The following is a 10,270-nucleotide window of genomic DNA, read 5'->3' as shown; positions in this document are numbered from 1 at the left end:
CCCTCAAGACTTGAGCTGGGAGGCTTGTCTCAGATTTTAGCACTAGCTTTTTGGCCCGTCTCTGGGTAAGCTTTTTGCGGCGTGCAGAGTTAAGATGCGTTTTGTGTTCTTTGCTTTTCTCGTGTCAAGAGTTGGACGTTCATCTAACCGGTGTAAAATATTTATCATGTTTCGTTTCAGTTACATAACTGCCGCCTGTGGAGTTTTCCACATGTTAAAACTCTACAGCTTCCCTTTGTCAGGTTTATTTTTGGTCTACTCTGCTTTTAAAAGGGAAACCCGTTCAGAACGCTCTCTTGGCGGGGCTTACATCTGACCAGCGCTTCCACGCCGCACACTAACGCCGAAGTAGGCAGTTTTTCTATTTATGCCCAGGGATTAAAAATGTCTGGTCCATTCAAGAGTATTGACAGGTTCAGATGCCTCCCGGGTGGCGCAAGGGGTTAAATCTCAGCACCACGGAGGCTACCACAGTTAGGATCCCCAGCCGCTGGCCCACAGGGGCCGGCAGACCTCTCCCACCTCCTGGCTGCTCCCCTCAGCTGGGTACTTAAGTAGTTCCCTCTGTTCTGTTCTCCCCTCCGTCTCTGGTGAACCCCACCTCCCCCCCACCCCCACCTCGCGCCTCTGGCCTGCACCCAAGTTCTTGTATGCATAAATAAAAAAATTTTAAAGAGTATTGACAGATCTGAAGAAGGCCCATTCAAAAGAAGAAATTGTTCTACATTTTTTAAAGGTTGAGTAATGGATAAAGTTCTGTGTAGAAGGAAGTCGGTTAGTAGAGCGCAGAGGACAACTTAACTAGCTCATCGACACAACCAGATTTGAGATACAAATAAGTAGAAGGAATGAGGCATCCGGGCTGTTTCCTGGGTGACAGTGATGGCAGAGAGGAGGCAGCAGCCCAGTGGACCCTGAAAGGCAAGTCGAAATGGCAAAATTGTTAGTTCCTGCTCCAGTCAAGCAAGAAAAGGACAGATTTAACAGGCTTCTGCCAGTTACTGCCCCCCACCCCCTCACAGTCACAATCTTGGTGATCTCTGTTAGAGGTGCTGATGATAAACAACGACTTAATTTTTTTAGATGATTCTGAGAGTTTCGTGAGCTCTAGCCCAAGCTTTCTACCAGTTTTACTGATATTGCAGCTGGACAACTGTCAGTCAACTCATGTCCGTCTCCTGGAACTATGTCTGCTTGCTCGGTGCTTTGTATAACCCCTCAGGCATCCACACAGGCTAAGCATCTCACCTCTAAGTCTCCCCGTTTTCTCACCTTTGTAAATCTGCTGACCAGGTCTGTGAAATATCAGTTGAATCTATCAGATGATAGATTTTTTTTCACTTGTCCCTCTGTCACGGATGTTTTTGCTTCACACCCTTTTCCTTGGAACATTGGAATAGTTTTGAGACTTATCTGGCACTCTGATTCTCATTCTCTAATCTTTTTTTTTATATATAATATAATGGTTTATCTTTACATCATTTTGTACATTTTTTTTTCATCTCAGTTGTAATCCCCTTGGTTTCCCATCACCGAGGCCCGTGTGCCATCACCATAGTCCAGTGCACTTCCTTCACCCCTCCCCCCCTTTTTGATCCCATTCCCCACTCCACCCCCACAAAATGTCTCCTCTCTGGTATATGGCTGTTCATTATTCTTATTATTTTCTCGTCTGGTCCATTATACTCTTGCTATGAGTGAAGCCATCCGGTATTTTTCTTTCTCTTTCTGGCTTATCTCACATTGCTACACAAGTTATCATTGTACGGTAGCTGCTCTTTAAAACGCTCTGCAATGATAGAAGGGTTCTATATCTGTGTCATTCAATGGGGTGGCCACTACCCCATGTGGCAACTGAGAATTTTAAATGTGACTAGGGTGGGTTTTAAATTTAATGCATTTCAAATATGGTAGCCACATATGGCCCGGATGTCAACCATATTGGTTACATAATCAGAAGAGAAACCAGAGTAAAGGGCTACCATACTGGACAACACCGTTCTAAACTATAGATTTAGTCCTAGCGCTTTCAAATGCTCTTGCCCACAAGATAAGGCAGCCGCCATGATATTGAATGACACTTTTCAGTTTCTGTCACCTCCCCTGCCTTAATGCCACATGTACCCCAGCACTGGAGAATCTTACTTTTCCTAAACAAGCAATACTTTTAAAGTCTTCCAGCTTTTGGCCCTCCCTGGTGGCGCAACAGATTGAAGCACTATGAAGCTAGCCAGCTAGCATAGCCGCCTCAGTTTGAGCTAGATCCCAGGTACGGCAGGTGACCCACATGGCGCAGCATACCTCTCCTCTCTCCCCACTGCTCCTCTCAGCAGTGTACTTGATCTGCCTGTTCTGCTCCCCTCTGTCTCTGATGAATCCTCTCAGTGCCCCTGAACCTCTGGCCTGTACGCCAGTTCTGTGCACATAAATAAATAAATCTAAAAAAAAAAAAAAAACTTCCAGCTCTTGAGCCCACATTTTGCTCTATCTAGAAAGTCTTTCCTTTATTTCTATATTTGACTGATTTTCAATGCCTAATGGAGAAAACATTGCCCCTGCATCCGAACTTCCTTTATCCTTGACCTTGAACAAACAAGTTAGCATCTCCATGCTTAGCTTTCTCATCTGGAAAGTGGGAATGTCATTTCTTACCCTACAGAGTTGGGGTGATCAGTTATGACACTAGTCAGAGTCCACCACTGAGAAAGGACTCAATAAAAAGTAGCTGTTTTTCAACAAATGTTTGCGAGGATGTGGGAAAAAGGAATTCTCCTGCACTGCTGGTAGGAATGCAAACTAGTACAACCACCATGGAAAACTGTTTGGAGGATCCTCAAACTGCTAAACATGGAGCTTCCCTACGACCCAGCAATCCCACTCCTAGGTATCTACCCAAAAGACACAAAAACACTGACTCAAAAAGACACCTGCACCCCCATGTTTATTGCTGCTTTATTTTTACAATTGGAAAGATATGGAAACAGCCCAAATGCCCAAAAGTGGATGACTGGATCAAAAAGATGTGGTACATATACACAATGGAATATTCCTCAGTAACCAAAAAAACCAAACACATGTCTTTTGCAGCAACATGGATGGAGCTGGAAAAGATCATGCTTAGTGAACTAAGCCAGAAAGAAAAGGAAAAATACCGGATGGTTTCATTCATAGCAGGACTATAATGAACCAGGCGAGAAAATAACAAAAATAATGAACAACCATATACCAGAGACATTTTGTGGGGGTGGAGTGGGGAATGGGATCAAAAACAGGGGTGGGGGAGGGAAATGCACTGGACTATGGTGATGGCACATGGGTCATTTGGTGATGGGAAACCCAAGGGGATTACAACTGAGATGGAAGAATGCACAAAATGATGTAAAAGTAAACTATTCTATTTTAAAATAATAACATAATAATTAAAAAAGTAGCTGTTTTTTTATTTTCTACCCCTGTATAACACTTTTCACCTGGCACTGGAGTTCTTTCTAGATGAAATGCTCTTCCTCCTCAGGACTGTGAGCCTGGCCCTCCCTGGCGGTGCAGTGGGTTGAGCACAGCACAGCAAGCTAGCCATGCTTGCTTCCGTATGCGTTCGATTCCCCACCCTGGAGGTGACCCACAGGGCACAGCAGACCTCTCCTGACCTGCCCGCTTCTCCCCTCATCAGTGTACTTGTCAGTCAGCCCGTTCTGCTCCCCACTCTGTGTCTGGTGAATCCTCTCACCAACCCTGCACCTCTGGCCTGTGCCCCAGTTCTGTGTGCACAAATAAATAAATCTTTAATAAAAGAAAAAAAGACTAAGAGCCCATTAGCAGCTAAGACTTGTGGCCTCCTTGCCCACCAGCATCCTGCTCATTGTTACCATCTGACAAATGTCTGGACTTGTTGACAAGCAAGAAACTGAGTGAAGCAATTATTTGCCATAGCATGTCACAGAATAATCAATTTTTAAAAAGCATATCTTTTGGGTGTGTGTCTGCTGGGGAAAGCAAAGGAGACATGTAGCTGCATCAAGGATGAGAAAAGAAGAGCCTGTTCTTAACTCTGTGTCCCTTCTCCTTGCTTGACACGAGTATGAACTCATTTTTGCCATTTTGACTTTCCTTTCCACTGGGCCGCTGCCTCCTCCCTGCCATCACTGTCACCCAGGAAACAGCCCAGATGCCTCATTCCTTCCAGTCATTTATATCTCAACTCTGGTTGTGTCCACTGAGGTAGCTAAGTTGTCGCCTGCACGCCACTAAACCGACTTCCTGCTACACAGGAAGTCCATTATTCAACCTTTTTTAAAGAAAACACTGATGTATAACAATTTCGTCTCTTCAGAATGTTCAGATCTCTCCACACTCTTGTATGTACCAGACATTTGCAAGCCCTAGGAACAACTGTAATGTAGATACAGAATGTGCACTTAGAGTGGGTATTGATGATGTGTTGGTGTAAGTTCATCCTTTGGAAAAAGTCTCCCTCTTGGGTGGGGTGAATGTTGATAAAGGGGGAGTCCAGGCTTGTGTGGGGTTAGGGAGTACATGGAAAATCTCTGTATCTTTTGTCTAATTTTGTTGTCAAAATAAAACTGTCCTAAAAAAAGCAAAGTCTGATGACAACATTTATTTTTTTTTTAAAGATTTATTTATTTATGCATACAGAACTGGGGTATAGGCCAGAGGTATGGGGGTTGAGAGGATTCACCAGAGACAGAGTAGGGAGTAAAGCAGGCAGATCTGCCGCGCCAGCACTACAGCAGAGATGGTCTGAGCGAAGGACGTCAGGATTAAAGCACACACTTCTTGGTCAGCAAGCAAAGGCACACTTTATTTTTCTCTCCTTCCCTATTTATATCCTTCAGCATGGAGCCTGGGGCTGGGGGGAGGCGGAAGCTCTCAGCAAGTGCGTCAATAAAATGCGACAATAACATGGGGGTCAAAGAACAGTCACGTAAACACAAGGTAGCAAACACAAGGCAGAAACACAAGATAGCAAACACAAGGCAGGAACACACTTCGTGCCTCCTGTTTTTCTGTTCCAGCACCCATGGCTCATTCTTTGTTTCCACACAACAGTGTGTATATGATTCTGTGGGGGAGGTGGGGAGGTCTGTCCAGGCAAAGGACCCAACAAGATCAATGTAGTACACTGCTGAGGGGAGCAGCGGGAGGATCAGGAGAGGTCTTTTGCGCCATGTAGGTCAGCTCCCTGGCCAGGGATCGAACTCAGGCCTTAGAGGTGACAACACTGAAACTTAAGCCACAGGCCACCAGGGAGATCCTAGCTTCATTGTTATTTCATTTGTAGGAGTCCTTACTAGGGAGTCATGGGGCAATTTGTAGGTAATGTGTGGGGGAGAAAATACCAGACCCTCTGAAGTTCACCCCATTCGCTCCAGCCCCGCAGGCCAGCTACATCTCCACCTGCTGCAGTCACTCTCACTCTGGCACCATCAGCAGGTCAACATAAATGGGGACTTGGTGTTTTAGGACAACTTACCATTTTTCATTCTTCCCACCCACTCCAGTTCTGAATTTGGAGTAATGAGGAGGTGTCAAGGCATATTTCTTAAAATGAGGAATGAAGGAAAGGGCTGGGTTTAAATTGAGTGATTTCTCACAACCTCTCAGATCCAGTATTTCTGTGTTGGATGGGTTATTTTTCCTCATGGGTGTGGAGAAGGTGGTGGAAAGTGTGCCCACACTCTGCAATTAGAGAAAGGAGGACAAAAAGTCTTCCATTTCCTGTACCACATAAATCCCCAAGTGCCTCTCATATAAATTTAAATTGCTATGGATAGAATTTAAGACTTTTAACTAATGGAACCCCTGTTACTTATTCCTCCTCCTCATGGTCCCTCAGATATTTCTGGAAGAAGCCTGAGTCAACAAGCTCACTCATGCCTTGCTTACAATCCTTCAGGGAGGCCGCCAGTGTCTCCAGGAGGTAGTCTTTGTTACTCACCCAAAGGGACATCTTTCTTCATGACATGACAACACAATGCTCAAAACTTATTCAAGAAGAAAATTATAGGGCCTCCCTGGTGGCACAGAGGTTGAAATCTCAGTGCTTTACCACCTACTACAGCATGAGTTTGATCCCAACCAGGGGAATGACCTACATGGTGCCCCAGATCTCTCCTGACCCGCCCGCTGCTCCCCTCAGCAGTGTGTTTCAGTAGGTCTGCGTGTTCTGCTCCCCACTCTGTCTCTGGTGAATCCTTTCATCCCCCTACCACTCTGGCCTGTACCCCAGTTTTTGTTTGCATGGATAAATCTTTTTAAAAAATGCTACTTGCATCTTAGTTAGCTTACCCTGAAACACAGAGCAAAGAGAATCTACTGGGGCCTTTTTCCTTGGGTCTAGTTCTCAAAGTACCTTTTGTACATTCTCCACCTTCAAGCAGATAAATAGGAGTGTGTGCACAAAAACAGGCTGCTTATGATTTATTTGGTACCTACGATGTGTCCTGAGTTCATTTTTGTCTAATATGTTTGTATAAACCTTTAATTTTAGGCATACTGAAATTATTTCCTTTTTTTGAACAGAAGTTTATTTAAACAACTTTATGTTTGACTTGAAGGGGAACCTATCTGAGAGTCACATGAGTTGGAGTAATTTTATCCCTAGGAAAGACAGATTGCCTTACAGATAAGAGCTATGTACAAACATGTCATAAAATGGTTCTTGCTTTTACAATGATTCATAAAAAGAATTTGCATTCAGCTATGTACAAACATGTCATAAAATGGTTCTTGCTTTTACAATGATTCATAAAAAGAATTTGCATTCTTGAATCAAACGAGATAACAAGAATTTCTGAATACTTTTTTTAAAAAAGATTTTATTTATGCATACAGAACTAGGGTGCGGGCCACAGGTGCAGGGGCGGTAAAAGGATGGGGAGGAACAGGCAGACTGACGAGGTACACTACTGAGGGGAGCAGTGCTCGAGACAGGAGAGGTCTGCTGTGCCATGTGGGTCACCTCCCTGGCTGGGGATTGAACTCATGCTGAAGCGGCAGCAGCTAACTTCTTAGTGCTGTGCTTTAACCTATTGTGCCACCAGGGAGAGCTCCTCTGGGTAGTTATTGTTAAGAGCAAAATAACTTACTTGAACAAAAGAGAGGCGCACACCATTCATGGAAAGAGGGGGTGTTTTACAGAACCAGTATTTACCCCAGTCCCATCCCCAGTTGATGCTGATCAAAACATACCAGTGACCCTCTATTGTAAAAGGTGCAGTACCCTTGGGCACACACATCAGTGACTTTATGTGCAATACGGGGATGGGGAAGGGAAAAAGTAGTTCAGAGAACATCTTGCTGAACAGACAGGATGTGGTGGACCAAACTGCAGTTTGTGGGTTGAGCTGTCTCCCTGGCTCAAGTATTGCAATTCAGGAGAGCAGTAGCAGGGCTCTTCTTTGGGACCAGACACCCCCCTCCCCCCACAACCCCCATCCCAATCCCCTGTCGGCTACTGACACACCTCAATTGTATCTTCATCCTCCAGTTCTAAGTGGGCAGGTGTGTCTGTTTCATTGATGGGTCGCGCATCCAATTGTAAGGGGGTTCCAGGTTCCCCGGCCTACCTGAAGGAAGGGTGGACCTGGGCAGAGAGAAGCTAGGGCAGACAGGGCGAAGGCAGGAAGGCAATAAAGAAGAGGACTTGGAGGAGGCCCATGGAGCAGAGACGTGACAAAACTACATTTGCTTTTCAGCCTTGAACTTGTACCAGGAATGTGGGGAACGTGGAAGGAGACAGAGTCGGAGGTGAGAGACCCATGGGGGCTGATAATGGCAGCCTTTGTCTTGACTTGCATCTTTTCCTTCCAGACTTGCCTGGCCCCTCTGCCCTTTCCTTTAGGCCCCCCACCAGAAGGCGCCGGAGACTTGTGGTAAGATTTTGAGTCTCAGTGGTCCTACTTTGGACTAACCCTGTTTAACGGGGCTTTATCCTCAAGGGGAGGGTTAGCTTTGGGTGTTTGTTTGGAAACTACTTTAACTATATTTTTTCTCCTCTTTATTGTACACTGGTTGTATTAAAGTTATTTTTGATTTAAGGACTTGTGCACTAAGATGTTTTATCATAATACATCAGAACCTATTTAGAGGAGGCAGATATGGGGTTCCCAGGGGGCCCTCACCCTGCCCTATAATAAAATCAGAGTGTGATTTGCCTCATTGACAAACCCTGCATTTATAGTGGCCTTTCATTTGCCTACTAAATGGTCAGTACCCCTTAATCTTTTTTTTTTTTTAAGATTTATTTATTTATTCATACAGAACTGGGGCACAGGCCAGAGATGAGGAGGGTGAGAGGATTCACCAGGGACAGAGTGGGGAGCAGAACAGGCAGATTGACGAAGTACACTGCTGAGGGGAGCAGCGGGCGGGTCAGGAGAGGTCTGCTGTGCCATGTGGATCTCCTCCAGGGCAGGCGGGGATCGAACTCATGTGGAAATGACCCAAACTTCTTAGTGCAGTGCTTTAATCCATTGTGCCACCAGGGAGGGCCCTGTACCCCTTAATCTTAATGCCAGAGAGCCATCCTGAGCTTCCACCTTCAAATGAATAAGGTTGAGGCTCGCAGTCTGAGTCCTTGCCTGGGCTCCCTCTTGGCCACAGGGGCATGTCTCCACAGTTGCTGCTTCACAATAGCAGCCCAGGGCTGCACTAATCAAACAGCACACAATGCTTCCTCACTGTGTAGTGTGGGTAACACTCTATACTCAAAATCATTCTTCATTTTATAAAAGATTTATTTATTTATGCATACAAAAACTGGGGTACAGGCCAGAGGTATGTGGTGGGGGGAGTTAAAGGATTCACCAAAGAGAGAGTGGGGAGCAAAACAGGCAGATTGATGAAGCACACTGTAGAGGGGAACAGTATGTGAGACAGGAGAGGTCTGCTGCACCATGTGGGTCACCTCCCTGGCCGGGGATCGAACTCATGCTGCAGTGGCTGTGGATCCCTTCATAGTGCTGCGACTGAACCCCTGCACCACCAGGGAGACCCTAAAATAACTCTCCTTACCAGCATCTCAAATGTGTCATCTCTTCTTAAAGATGTTTGGATTGGGGTTAGAACACCAGTAAGTTGATCTACTTGCCGTCACAAATTTGGAGCATATTGTGTTTCTATTCCCACAGATTTGGAATTTCTGCTGTGTTCTTGGATCTGTCCTCTTTAAACCAGGTGGAAAGTTTTAGTCTCTCCAGAATACTCTTTTTTGGCCTTTATGAAAAGTAACCAACTGGAAGAACAGCAGATTAACATGTAGCTTCCCAACTGATAACATGGTGACAACTTTCTGTCCACCGCACAAGCCAAGATTTACATTTCTATGGAAAAGTTGAGAAAGGGCACATTTTTTTTTTATAAGATACCCTTCACACTCTCACACTGTCTCACTCATTTTTAAGGCTTGCTTGGAGATTTACAGATGTGTGTCCCCCTAGAAACTGGATTCATTTTCAAAAGTATTTTCTTTGTTCTAAAAATGTAACAAGAACAGCCTGTTGATTTCTTGCGGTGTGAAGAGTTGTTTCCTAGAAAGAGAAGTTCAAATGCTGTCTGCTGGCTGGGCCCAGAGAACACTCACAGGACAACAGAGCTTTGAAAATGCTTCCTGGCTCCCTCCCTGGTAGTGCAACGGGTTAGGATGCAGCACTGCAAGCTAGCCATAGCCGCTTCAGTGCAAGTTCGATCCCCTGCCCCGGAGGTGACCCACCTGGATATTACCTCTGAGGAAAGGAACAAAACATCGTAGAGGTGTGAAAATCAAAAGTGGAGAGAGAAGGTCATTCCAGAGAGTGTCTGCCCTAGACAAGTCACCCGACATGTCCGAAAGTTTGATTACTCATATCAGAAAACACAACGGAGGTATGTGAGAATAAAAGACATTTTTAACTCTAAAACTACAATTGTCTTATATTTGAGTCTTTAAACTCAGAAGCAAAGAATAAGCCAGGTTTTCCATAGCAATAGTGTATTACATTAATAGTGAAAAGTTGTCAAAATGTTAAGCAACCTATACTTAACCACTGTATGTGCGCATCCCACACACTGTTTAAAGCATATTTAATTTTACTCTGGTAAGCATATGGGGTGTGCACACTGGCAATTTGATGGAGGGGGAAAAAATTATCCCTGTTAAGAATGTCAGAATAGGGCTCTCCCTGGTGGCGCAACGGGTTAAGGCACCACATTATGAAGCTCTCCGCAGCCACTGCAGCATGAGTTTGATCCCTGGCCAGGGACTGACCTACTT

The sequence above is a fragment of the Condylura cristata genome, unplaced genomic scaffold (genome assembly GCF_000260355.1).
Source record: "Condylura cristata isolate star-nosed mole 26May11 unplaced genomic scaffold, ConCri1.0 scaffold00003, whole genome shotgun sequence".
Classification (NCBI taxonomy): Eukaryota; Metazoa; Chordata; class Mammalia; order Eulipotyphla; family Talpidae; genus Condylura; species Condylura cristata.
Note: the sequence above shows the minus strand (reverse complement) of the source record.